This window comes from Choloepus didactylus, chromosome 12, assembly GCF_015220235.1.
Source record: "Choloepus didactylus isolate mChoDid1 chromosome 12, mChoDid1.pri, whole genome shotgun sequence".
NCBI classification, from domain to species: Eukaryota; Metazoa; Chordata; class Mammalia; order Pilosa; family Megalonychidae; genus Choloepus; species Choloepus didactylus.
Window position 1 is genome coordinate 2,921,584 of NC_051318.1, and position 14,032 is coordinate 2,935,615.

Consider the following 14,032-nt stretch of genomic DNA (forward strand, 5'->3'; position numbering starts at 1 on the left):
TTGTCTGAGCCACAGAAATGCAGAGGCCTGACTCATGATGCCATTGGATGAGACCATCAATGAGTTCTCAGGGGAACTTCAAATGTGCCCCTGGACTTTGGGGAGTGCAGAGCCTGAGGCTTGGCTCTCTTTGGGAGAAGCCTGCAGGGAAGTAACTTGTGGCGGAGGCCACAGAGGCAGAGGGAGGACACAGGATGACAGGGAGAGCATCTGTCTCCAGAGATGGTCCAGGCAAGTCTCCATGGACCAAACGGATGCCCTGGGGTAGCTGAGCCCAGGTCATCACGAGGAACTTATCTGTGCAAACTGGTTGATATGGCCATTAAACCAGTTCTTACCGCTGTTGATCCTCATCTCATTTTATCGTGTTTAACACATTCTCCTTCCTATTAACAAAAACAAAACAAAACATATGCTAGCTGCCACACCCACTGGCTTTCAGCAATATATACCTTTTCCTTTCATGGTAGGCACAGAACAATTGATCATGATTTATATCACTAGAGATATATTTCAAACAAACTATTTTTTTACATTTAATAAATATTTAGCAAAATGTTTATCATATTTATGTGGTTTTGACCAATGATAATTGTTTCCAGGTATGTTACATGTTTTATTGAACATCAATATGATAATGTGATAGATACTTCTGATCAAAGAATAAAAGTCTAAAACATGGAAAATGAATGGAAAATGTGTTCAAGGAGAAAAATAAAGACAAAATTTGCAAATGTCTAAGAAGAGGTTTTCCATGTATTAGATAGTACCAAATCATTATGATATTTAGATTCCACAGGATGTCTTTAAAAGAGTAGAATCACAGCTTTACTGTTAAACATCCTTTAAGTGTCTGACCATGATGACCAAAACACACACTAAAATATAGAGACACTTGTTCTCAGGGGTCTTCTCTGGTGGTGGGCTCCCATCACATCCTGCCAACATACATTTGGAGTCCTATGCAAATCCTGAAAAAAAAAAAAAACCCTACAGTGGATCCAGGGCTCTTAACATTTGGGCACCAATATTATTCAGCAGTTTGGCAAAACTAGATAGTATGAGACCCTTCTAAAGAAAGCCTCCTTGGAGTTTAGACTGTCTTTTCTGATAAGTCCTGGGAAGGAAACAGGACCCATCTTCATTTGACTTGAACAGACTGAAAACTTCTTTCTTTCCTCCAATGCCATCTCCTCAATGATGACAAATGGACCTGCTGTCCCCATATTTACTCCAAACTCCTCAGATTCCTCATTAAAAAGCGGCTGCTTAGACACTGCTCATTCATTCCAATGGCTCATTACTCTGTTTTTATTCTAATTACCAAAACTCTGGCGCATCCACTGTCCTTAGACCAGGGCTGTATTTGGGTACTCACCTCCCTTCACAGACCCAAGTCCAATCATGGGTCTGAATCGACTGCTAGAGCAGAAAAGAAGCACTTTATATTGTAGATGTTCTTAAATATGTGACACAATTCCTTTCATATTTGAATTGGGTAACATTTATTTAGAACATATCTGCCTGGAAAAGATTTTACATTTTAGAGTTTAATCCTTTTGGCAAGTCTAGGTGGTAATTAATTCACTTTTCAGAGGAGACACCTGAGACCCAGAGAGCTGAGCTGCTTAACGTTATAGGTAACAAGGAGCAGAGCCGGGACTCAAACCCAGCCTTCTCTCGAAAACCCGTTCTTGATACAGCACAGCCTCCCGAAAAGAAACATTTGAACAGAAAGTAAGAATGGAAGACAACCCCCCAAAAATTGACAGTTTTTTAACGAAAACATCTGTTCAAAAGTAAAAAAAATTAAAATAAAGGAGACAGATAACACTTACCAGACCCTGAGACTATTTTAATGACAAAATAATTTTGATTTAATAATGCCTTGACTTTTTTGTCAACAAAAGTAAAATCTGACACATATTTTATAGCTTTTCCATTCCTAGATCACCTGCTCTAAGTTTCATATCTTCCCATTCCCTAACTTTATTTATTATTATTCCTATTATGACATTGTTGATAGGCATCAACTAGAAATTTTATGTAGCACCAAGACTATAATTATAAAACTCCAAAATTCTGGCATTTTTAGATATTTAGTGCTTTCATATTTCAAATTCTCAAGCACAATCTAATTTTCTTGCATACGTAGTCACCATAATCTTTCTCCGAAATAATGTCATTTTTTTTCTAAATTCATTGCAAGTGCCATTGTATGACACCTTACTGGTACAAGACTCTGAAGCAAGCTCATCAGAACTGAAAGGCGGCCCCACACCGAGCTGGTTGGCCCTGGGTTCTGCCTGGTCATTGTTCCTGTGCCTGGAATCATGGGGAGGTCAGGGAATTCCAAACTATTATACTAAAAGGATGACAAGGCTGGGCAGCACAGGTGCGGTTACTATGAAGTGTGACTTTCTCTGGTTTTTCAGTTCTTATGTATGAAAACATCCAATTGTGCTAGGAAAGTACTGGTTCAAATTTAATGAGGCACAGATTGGTTGTAAATGCCCAAGATTTCTCCACACTTGATAGAAATGCTTGAGGTGAAATGGAGCCATCAAAACCAAATGAACCAAACCTTACTAATTTTCTACAAAATTCTAGAATTGCTCGCTATCTGCTGTAACAAGTCTCGAAGAGTCTGAATGTGGCACAATTGCACAACAAAAGCCATGAAGGAGGTTACCTGAAGGGATCTTAAAAGGTTCTCATCCCCATCGTTGTGCTCTTTGCCCAGATAGGCACTGCCTATTAGGATGCACTTATTTAGCTGCAAGTATCCGAAAGCTTGGCTTGGTGGCCCAAACCAAAAAGCTCTGCATTGGTCACTGGACCAGCCCAGAGGTAAGTGGCATCGAGGCTGACGGCGGCTGAGCGAGGTCACCATGAGCCCAGGCTGTTTCCTGGCTCCGGCTCCCCATCCTGAACACGGGGCCTCTTGGCCTCAGGCAGCCAATGCAGGGACAGACGTCCCCGCCGCACATCACAGTGGGAGCAGGGGGTGGCCCGGGGCGCGCTGTCCCTCGCCCACTTATGTCATCCGGAAAGAAAGCTTTTCCCACAGTCCCAAGTGGAGCTCGCCTTCCATCACACATCCAAATTGGGTCCGTGTACACCTGGAAAAGGGCATCATCATCCCTGGAAAGGGACACAACCTTCCTGGGCGTTTGGCACCTGCTCAGCCCCCAAGCTGAGTTCCCCGTCAGGAAGCAAAGCTGGGGGTGGCTGATCACAGGCCAGAAACGGTGACCGCCCCAAGCACCGAGCATCAGTGAAGAGTCCCCAAAGCCCAGGGCAGCCAAACCTCCCCTAACACAAAGCCTCTTTCCCCATGGGGAAATCCAAACAGACTTTCTGTCTCCATTTTCACGTGGGCAATTACAGTTTCCAGGTGATTTCAAAATTGGTGCTCGCGGAGGGTTGCTGTTAAAATCCAATTTTTCAATTCTCCCTCCACAGGGGTCTGGGCCCCTCGGAAATGCCCCTTGGAGTGAATATTCAATACGCAAACTGATGGGTGAACCAACTAAATGTCAACCCTCATCTGGGAATAAGAAAAGATCTAGGGATATTCAGGGATGTTTATGATGGCATAAACACAGGAGGAGTAGAACCAAAAACTAAAGAAAAAATGTTTGCAAGCATTTTCCATTTTAAAAATACAAATACAAAGCACTGGAATAGTCACTGGCAATATAAAGGCAAAAAGAAACACAATTAGTTTTCAAAGGTACATCATCTTGTGGGACAAAGAGAAGCATGAACTGTTATAATACATTGTAAAATCTGCTGTAATGGAAGAATAAATAAAATATAATGTGACCAGAGACTGGGGAATGGAATGGCTTTAAAAAAACGAAACCGCGAATGACTGGGAAAAAATCAACAGGCAGAAAAATTGTTTTGTTCCATTTTAATGTTACAGCAAAGCAGAGGAGAAAACACTGTGTGCAGCAAGATTTTGTGTCATGATGAGTACAGGGAGGATGGGAAAACGGGAGGTTTTTTACATTTAAAAAATATAGAGAAACAAATTGTTTTGAAGATGAAAATGCTATAATGTTAGATTTATCAGGAAAGAAAATAAATTGCTATGTTTATTCTTTCAAAAATGTCTATTGCATGCTCATTATGTACTAAAATTGTGCTACACACTGCAGCTCCAACAGTGGACAACGTGGCCCAGCAGGGAAGTCAGATCTTAATTAAGTAATAACAACCAAGTGTAATGAGCACTGAGGGAAGGTACATCAGCTGGAACTTTCCATTGCATGTTTTTTTTAACACACTATCTTGCTTAAACAAAAAAGAAGATGTATTTGCTCAGTCAACCGAAAATTTCAAACATATGCTTACCTTCGGGTGAAACTCAATACAAGGTTTTAAATGATGTCACCCAAAAGTGGTTCCTTTCTCTCCCTCCTTTGGCCCCGTTTCTCTGGATTGACAGCATGATCTGACGGGCTCTCAGATGGTGGAAACATAACTATCTCCACGTCTTCACCCCTCCAGGAAGAGCAGATAAAGAGAGCCACTTTCCACATCGGTCCCCTGAAAGCCCTGAGATTCGGTCTGATGGGATCAGCTTTGGTCACACCCCGGCCCGGATCCAGTGATGACAGCCTGCTAAATGTGATACACCGATTGGCTCGGGCTGGTGTTTGTGACAATTGTCTTGCAGAAACACCTACCATGTCATGGCAGAAGTAGCCGATGCACCGCAATTATTTTAGTTGTGTCTCGGCTTAGATGTCATGTGCCAGCATTGCTGCAGAGCATCAGAAGAATGTCTACGCTGCTCCCCGAAAGAACAACCTCCTGGACTCTTTCTTCTTTCCTAGGTACCCCCGATGCATCTTAACAGGAACTTATTGACAGCTGTTGTAGATTCTCCTCCTTTGTCACCTTTGAGCCTCAAACCACAAGAATCTGTGAAGCATTCTACTGCCAAAATTCTGTAATCCAAGAATTAGTTTCTTCACCAAAGCAGCTGTCATTTGGTTTAAAATATGCATCTAACATATTTAATATATGTATTTAATTATTTAAGTTTGTTAAATTTTATGGTATTAAACAGTTTTAGAACCTGACACTGCCATGTACCCTATAGCAGGACAAGCGAGAAAGCCACCACGCTGTCCCAAAGACAAGACATTTATCTTGCAACGTCTGTGTGAAAGGAAGGAGATGTGGTGCCAGTGGGGGCTGCAAGGACAGCTGCTTTGGGACAGCAGAAACGAGGCGGTGTCCCAAGATGCAAATCATTCAGGGAGCACCCGTGCATATGATCAGCCCCAGCTCCAGCATGTGGTGAAGGTAAAGAGATTCCTACATGATAGACCCTGGGGTTTCCTGTGCATCCCAGAGCTGTCTCCAAGTCTCCATCATGTTTGGGAGTGGGGGTGGAGGGAGATGGAGAAAAGAAGAAATAGGAGGAGTTCATGCAGCAGGAGGAGCAGGTCCTGACACGAAAGTCCTTAGTCCCCCAGTCCTCCAGGGCAGCAGTTCTCATGCGTCACTGTGCATCAAATCACCTGGGAAATTCATTTAAAATGCAGAATCGAGCCTACTCTCCAACATTCTGATCCCATGAGTTTGGAGTGGGGCCTGAGAATCTGCCTTCCAGTGTACGAGCACCCTGGGAGATTCTGATGCTTGTGGTCCAAGATTACATGTTGAGAGAAAGCTACTTTAGTGCTAAATCTAAACTGCTATATCTAATAAATCCAAAAGCTTAATTGAACATATCGGAACTGCCGTGCTTAGTAACAATAGGGAGAAGTGAACATGGCAGTCCCATCCCTCCCTCCAGCTTAAGTCCTACCTAATAGCTCAGCTCTGTTTTGCAAATGTTTCATTTTATGCACTGCCCACATAAAACAGGTGACACAGGTGAAGACCTGTTCTTAGAGATGCGCGGGCAGCGGAATTCCAGACGGTGCCGAGGGAGGGCAGCGAGCGAGACTCTGAACACCAGGGAAGTCGATCTCCAAGGTTACTTGGAGGTCAGGAGGACGTGTTCCAGCAGGCATCAGTCAGCTCTATCTGCTCGATCTGAAAGCATCTTAGCAAACGTCCCTAACAAATCCTAGGCTGGGGTTGATTTCCAAAATGATTCCATGGGGAGCTGGAATGGCGCGTCTGCAGAAGCACGGCGCTACGGAATTGTGGTCACCCACATCTCACCAGTGCAGAGCCAATTCCTGACTCATTGGTACATCGTGCAATGCGCCAGAGAGGGGAGCAGCATCTAATAAGCAGTCAAGCCGCTGCTCATGCAAATACCTGTTCATTATCTAATCTGCTAGTAATCCAAGTAGTCTACAGTGGCTTTATACTCTCCATTAATTTTTCTACCCAGCCTTTCCCCATACAAGTTTATTTCTGCTAGGCTTGCAGAAATTTTCCTTACTGTATATTTTCACAAAGCCCAAAAATCCATGGGTGACAACTGAAGATCTACAAATGTTCATCTCTTAAAGCTTATAAATCTAGTTTTATAAACATAGCCAAAGGCCATTTTAACAATAATTCATATGCCCAGGAAAAATAATATTTCATACTGTCAGGACACATACGGTTGTGTGTGTTTGTGTGTGTGTGTATAGGCAGCAGTGTAGCATTTCAAGTTCAAAATATATTTGTGTCAAATGGAAAACTCTCTTTTCTTTGTAACCAAAGTTAATTTATTTTAGGGGAAGAGAGCCAAAGACTTTGCTAAAATCAATAACAAAGTAATTAAAAGCTCAGGTCCTGACTTTAATTTGAATCCCATCTCTGCTAGGACCTTTGAGATTTGGGGTAACTGATTTAAATCTCCGGCTTCATTATGCACAGCTCTACATGGACACGATATCTACCCTACAGGACTGTTGGGTGTTGAAAGCGAGAGCATGCAGAAAGCATTAGCCCAGAGGCTATCTCCCAGTAGGCAATTACAGTGGTGATGTCAATCAAACATCTGCCCGAAACAAGCCGATTTAGGAAGGAGAGAGGCACGGTCCTCTGCTGGTTTCCCTGTACTCTTAGGAGAATCAGCTCCAATTTTTTCAGAGAGTATTTGGAAATCTGCTAAGTGAACTAAAGGCTGTACTCCTTGCACTTCACCAAATAGGGAGGCCAGAGGGGAAAGGACAGCTGCTCACCTGCCCGTAACACTAACCCTTGTGAAGGTTTGAGGTGAACGTACCCCAGAAAAACGTGTTCGTAAACTCCTTCCCCTCCTGCGGGTGTAGACCTGTTGTAAGGAGGACACTGTGACGAGGTGACTTCAACTGAGGTGGCGCATCCTGATCAGATTGGGTCTAATCCTGTTACTGGGATCTTCTATAAGCAGAATGAGGTTCAGAAAGCACCGAGGGAGCAGCCAGAAACTGAATGTCAACGGGACCGGAAGAGAAGGGAGAGACCAGGAGATGCCGCCACCGGCTGGCCCCCGAGTGCCACGGTCCTCAGGGAGAAAGTATCACCCCGATGATGCCTTGATTTAGACTTTCTTTCAGCCTCAAAACTGTGAGTGAATAAATTTCCATTGTTTAACCTGACCCATTCCATCGTATTTGCTTGAACAGCCAAGGAAACTAAGCACCCATGGTGAAGATGTGGGTTCCAAAATGATAGCTATTACCCCAGGCTGTGTTGAAAATCAAGGCTGTAACATCCCCACTCTATGTAGCCCAGTGAACTACGTTCATCGGGAGGACCCTACTTTAAGAAGGTGACTGAACACTAAAATTCACATGTAGAGGTGCAACCAGAAGACTTACGCATCTAGGAACCCCATATGACCAAAACGTTAGGTGGCCTCCAAAAAGCATTGCTTTTCTCCCACAGTGACAGGACACTGATTTTAGCCAGCATCTAGCCACCAGAATAAGGACTCCCTTGCACCCGATGTGACAAAACAACCTGGTTTCAGGTCAATAAGAAATGAGCAGAAGTCTTGTCTTGAGGCAGAGTCTAAAAACTATCCTTAAATGGCAGCTGGTGCAAGACCTTCTCCTCCATCCTCTTTGTCCCTTCCTCTTACCAGCTGGCTGGAATACGAGCATGATGGCTGGGGGGGGAAGCAGCCATTCTGAACCATGAGGTGGCCTTGGGAATGGAGGCCATCACAGGAGAACACTAAGGAGAAGGAGCCTTGAGTCCCAAAGAGCTTGTGAAGCAAAGCTACCATAACATTCCTTCTGCACAGGAGGGAAATAACTCTCTAACTTGTTCAAGTTACTCTTATTTTGATACTCAGATTAGAACCTTATCATAACTGATAAAAGGAGAAAAAAACCCTTTAGGAGGATAGGATTAATCTAGATTCATGTGAGCTGAATTAAAGGACTTAAAGAGATGCCCCAGGACAAAGAGTTAAAATTTATTCTGAAGAGAACTGAGACAGAAGTTGTGCAATGGGCAGCAGTGCACAGAGACTATCTCGCTCCGGTTGATGGGAAGCAGTGCTGAATGCAAGCATTGTCAACAGAATGCTGTGGCGGGATTTCAAAGAAAGTGGGATGGTCTTCTATGGAGTTGTTCAAAAATCCCTATATTAGTGTGAGAGATTTAACTATATCTCTGAGGTTACGTCAGAGTCAACAAATATGGGATTTTACATGATGATGCCTGGGCCATCACCAATACACCCACACTCTCTACTGGGCTGAGTCACATCAGGGCTTGAGTGGGTCGAGATGCACAAAGCCACTGATGGCTGACACTTGTTAACAGGAGAGGGGAGAAGGGGGAGACAGGCGGCTGCGGGTGTGTGTCCCGTCCGGCCAGTTTTATCCAGCTGGCAGAAATAAATGCAAATGTCCTTCCCTGGCACCCCACGTTTTATGATTAATAGTCATGGTTGCTTTCACCCATACATGAGCTGTGCTTCCACTGATAACTCAGAAATGTCCCTCCCTCCCTTTCTGAAGGACTGAAGGAACAACAACAGGGTGGAGATTATGAGCCTGGAAGAAAACCAAGATATGGAGGGGGGCTTAGGAGGGGCTCTCAGATGTGAGAGCATCAGCTTCAGAGCGAAGGCAGGGGGGAGGCCAAGGGGGGGAGGAGGAATCAGGCAATGATCAAACAATGGAATTTTTCTCTCTGAACTTCTCTTGATCTCTAAATAATACTTTCCTACATTTTCCATATGAAACCCAGAAATCACAGCATTGATTAAGGAAAAGTGAGGCAGAGCAGAGTAAGTTCAGGGGACCCCAAAGAAGACAGACCTTGATAAACAAGCCAGACCTCTGGAAAAGACTTTGAAAGCACAAGAGTTCAGGATGAAGCACAGAGCCTGCCCGGGATCAAAACCAGCTCCATGAAAGGCTGAGCTAAGCCAGTCTGCTCCTGCTTAACTGTCTCCCGGATGACGATTAAATCCTCTGTAGAAAAAGCTGACTTCAGACAGAACCTCACAAATTACATCTACGACCTTTCAGACACAATATCTGGCATCTGATTTTAAAAATTACTAATCATGCCAGGAGGCAAAGGTAAGTGCTCAGGACCCTAGAAAAACAAACAAATAAAAACAGATGCCAGGTGGTGCAGACTGAGGAAGTGCTCACACGAGGACATAACTGTGATGAACCTTTTTAAGATAATAGATGGCAAGGTGAAGAAATTGACCAGAATTTGTAATCTATCAAAAAAAGTCAATTGGAAATCTAAATTGAAAACATAATTCCTGATATTAAGAAATTTATAAACAGATTAAATGCAGCAGAACGGAGTATTAGAATCAAAAGTTAGGTCAATTAAAAATATCCAGACTAGAGAAGAGAGAGAAAAAAGATTGGGAATACAGAAAAAGGTGCAAATGAGATAGACAGGCATGGTTAAAAGGTTTAATAGTCAGATTTTTGAAGACCCAAAAGGAGAAGAGATAGTGGGGAAGAACTAGTATTTTAAATAAAATTGACTGAGAATATTTCAAAAATGACAAACTCATCAAGCCATACATCCATAAAGCTCCATGAAACCTGAGAAGTATCAATACAAAGAAAACCGTACCCAGTTTTACATTTTACATCATGGTAAAATTACTAAAAACCAAAGACCATTTGTTTAAAGCAGCCAGAGGAAAGAATCAGTACGTTCAAAGAATAAAACTGACTTTTCAACAGAAATGATGGAACCGATACGACAATAAAATGGCAGGGCTAAGGACTGCAAAGCAGCTGCCAACCCTAAGAATCCTGTGCCTTAAGAAAATAGTTTTCTAAAAGTGAGCTAAAATGAGGATGACTTCAGACAAACACACACCACAAAAACCATTGGTTGAACTGCACTAAAAGGAAAATGTCCCACATGAAAGCATGGAAACTCAGGGAGAAATGAGCGACAATAGAAAGGATAAATATGTGGATAAATCTAAATTAATACTGGCTGTATAAAACAACAATAGGAATGTCTTGGGGGATTTAAACTGTATGTCACAAATCACAAAACAAGGCCCAGAAAGTGATAAAAATACTATTTTAGAGTAAATCTAAGAAGGCCAAGGATTTGTGTTTATTTCCATGGCAACCACCAAAACAAGAGCAGAAATGCTGCTGTATTTCTTATTTCTTTCCTCTTACTTTATTTAATTTGCTCTTCTTTTTCTAATTTTTGAGATGATATTTAGATCATTGACTTTCGGCCTTTCTTTTCTTATGTATGCAATTGAGCCTATAAATCTACCTCTTTATCTGTGTCTCACAAGTTTTAATATTTGCAATTTGTATTACCATTCACATCAAAATATTTTCTAATTTCTATTTTGATCTCTTATTTGAGTTACATGTTATTTAGAAGTGTGCTACTTGATTTCCAAATGCTTCTGGATTTTGTGAATCGATTTTTAACTTAATTTCACTGTGGTCAGAGAAAAAATTTTGCAGGATTTCAATCTTTTGAAATTTATTGACACAAATGGTCCAGTGTCTGGTCAATTTTGATAAATGTCGAAAATCAAGATGAATACAGAAACTGCTAGAATGAAAAAGTAAATTTAGCAGGGTTGCTACATACAAAGAATACATTTAAAAAATCAATTATATTTCTATACACAGTCAACCGTTAGAAAATGAAAAAAGACGTTTAACTGATGTTATCTATAAGAGCATTGCGGTGGACACGGAGGTGAGCCGTGACGTCCCGGTTAGAGACAGTCTTGCTGCCCAGCTGGGAGGAGTGCCGCCAGCGGACGGCTCGCCAGCCCCTCCAGGATCTTGCCGCCAACGGCCGCCCTGCTCTAAAGCCCTTCCCAAGCTGCCCACATCCGGAAACTCGTCGCCACTGGAGCATCTTGGCTTCCCGGGGCCGCTGCAACAAAGCACCACAAGCAGGTGACAAAAACCAACAGAGAGGTCCTGCGTCGCGGTTCTGGATCCAGAAATCCAAAACTGAGGCGGCGTCCGGACCGTGCTCCTTCGGGGGCCCGAGGGAGGAAGGCCTCCCCGGCTCTTGTAGCTTCTGGTGGTGGCCGCCCACGCTTGGCCTCCCTTGACGTGAGCAGCACAAGCCTCTGTCGTCACACGTGCTGTCCCCGTGTGTCCACACTTCCCTCTTGCTATTGGATGGGGCCCACAGCAATCCACTGTGACCTCGTCTTAACTGTATTACGTTTGCAAAGACCCGTTTCCAAATGTGTCACATTCACAGGCCCAGGGAGACATGAATTTTGGGGGGACCCTACTGAATGCAATACAAGGGGACTGCCCTCGTGAGACATCGTTGGGGTGAACCACGCCTTCCTCCATGCTCCTGCGGGCGTGAGCCCATCTCTAAGCAGGACCTTCCAGCAGATGCTTGTTTAGCTAAGGTGCACACTCGTCTGTGACACGGACCTCTGGAGATCCTGTTTAGAGGCCTTAACCCACAGGCCTGGAGTCCTTACAAGCCAAGAAAATGCAGATGTAGTCGGTAGAAGCCAGAAGTCAGAAGAGGCCAGAGGACGATGCAGATCGCTGTGTGACAGAGGCAGAGATGCCATCCAAGGAGCCCCGAGGATTGAGCAGGCCAGCACCAAGAGTCTACAGACTCCAGGAGAAAGCGGGGCTGGTCAAGACCTTGACTTTGGACTTCTGGCCTCTAAAACCATGAGATAATAAATTTCCATCATTTTAGCTGACCCACTGTGTGGCATTTGTCACAGCAGCCCTGGCAAACCAAGGCTGACACGAATGCTCCAGGGGTCCCAATGGGGTGTCCAAGGCTCTGTCAGTGCACACAGGAGCTCCCCCATCTCCGCCCAGGCCTGCTGCTTGCTCCTCGCCTCCACAGTGTCCACCACTAAGAGTGACCTTCATGCTGAGCTCCGTCTCAGCATCCACTTTGCCAACCTGCAACAGTTCTCACCAGGAAGGCCCTGGACAGCAGGCACGAGGCGGGGTCCTGGTGCTGGGTCACCTGCCGCCCGGCCAACACTGCAGACCCCATCACTGGTGGAGCAGAGCCAGCCCCGAAACAAGGTGCGTGCAATTGCTGAACTGTCACTAGGGACGATGGGGCTGCTGTGCCCGCAGAGAGGGCTTCATTCGCTAATGCAGCACCTCGGAGTTTTGATAAATATGGAGAGAAACAGAAACTCTAAGGATGGTGGGGGTGGATGGCTATTGCCGAGTGCCATTATTGCCCTAAAAAATGAAACTGCAGACCTGCAGGTGACTAACGGGCAACTGAAAGGGAACTGCAGAGGCAGCCAGGCCTCCTGGGTAGCTCACGGGGAGGGCCTCTTCTCCGACAGGGAAAGGCAAAGGAAGACAAGGACAGGGCCAGGCCTTAAGAGGCAGAGAAAGTTAAACACCCAGGCAAGTCTGGTCTGCTGTGCTGGATCGAGACCCTAACTGGGGCAGGGGGATGGAACCCAGACACTTAAGAACATCTGGGCCTTCCATATCTGTAAAATTTTTAAGGGTCCAATGTTCAGAGGCATGTCGGAAAAACCCTTCCAAAGTAAAAGACAAATGACTGCATTGTGCTCTTCTCTTCACAGAGGAAAAAGCCCGATGCCTGGGTGACGGCTCCTGGTTCCAGAGGCAGCACATTCCACACCTGGGGATACTGCTGTGCCCGTCCTCTGGGTGACATGAAAGCTGCTGGCTTTGGAGGGGCCTAGGGCAGCACGGGCTCTGCAGCAGGACTGGACCGTGGTGCAAGCACCTCTGCCACTGGAGCCCACGATGCAGTCACCCTCACGCATCGCGATGTTAGAGGTGTCACTGGTGGGGAAAGATGCCACGGGAGACTCAGCGCAGGCCCCTGACTCCAGGGCAGAGCCACACCAGCTGCAGCACAGACTTCCACCCCACCGGGGATAAGCCTCCCGGGGTCCACTGCTCCCTGGTGAGCCTGAAGGCCTAAGCAGACAGTCAGACCCATGCCCGCCCCCACGAGTGCCCCAGCACACCTCCCTCGGGCCTAGGGCCAAATGAAGGGGGGTCCTTACACGCAGCTGAGAGAGAAGGTAAAGGCCTGAGCTTGGTTGTTAGATAAATTGGTTGAGTATCGGTGCAAGGCCAAAAGGGCAGCAGCTGCACTACTGTCTTGTTCAGGAGTGGCCTTGCAGGACAGTGTGTCAGTCTGAATGTACTATGTCCCCCAAATGCCATTATCTGTGATGTAATGTTGTGTGGGTGGACCTATCCGTGTTAATTAGATTATAATTCTTTGAGTGTTTCCATGGAGATGCGTCCCACCCAACTGTGGGTGATGACTCTGATTGGATAATTTCCATGGAGGTGTTGGCCCACCCATTCAGGGTGGGTCTGAATTAAATTACCGGAGCACTATATAAGATCAGACAGAAGGAGCAAGCTGCCACAGCCAAGAGGGACACTTTGAAGAAAGCACAGGAGCTGCAGATGAGAGACAGTTTGAAGATGGCCGTTGGAAGCAGACTCTTGCTCTAGAGAAGCTGAGAGAGGACAAATACCCCAAGAGCAATTAAGAGGGATATTTTTGAGGAACGGCAGCCTAGAGAGGAACATCCTGGGAGAAAGCCATTTTGAAACCAGAACTTCGGAGCAGACACCAGCCACGTGCC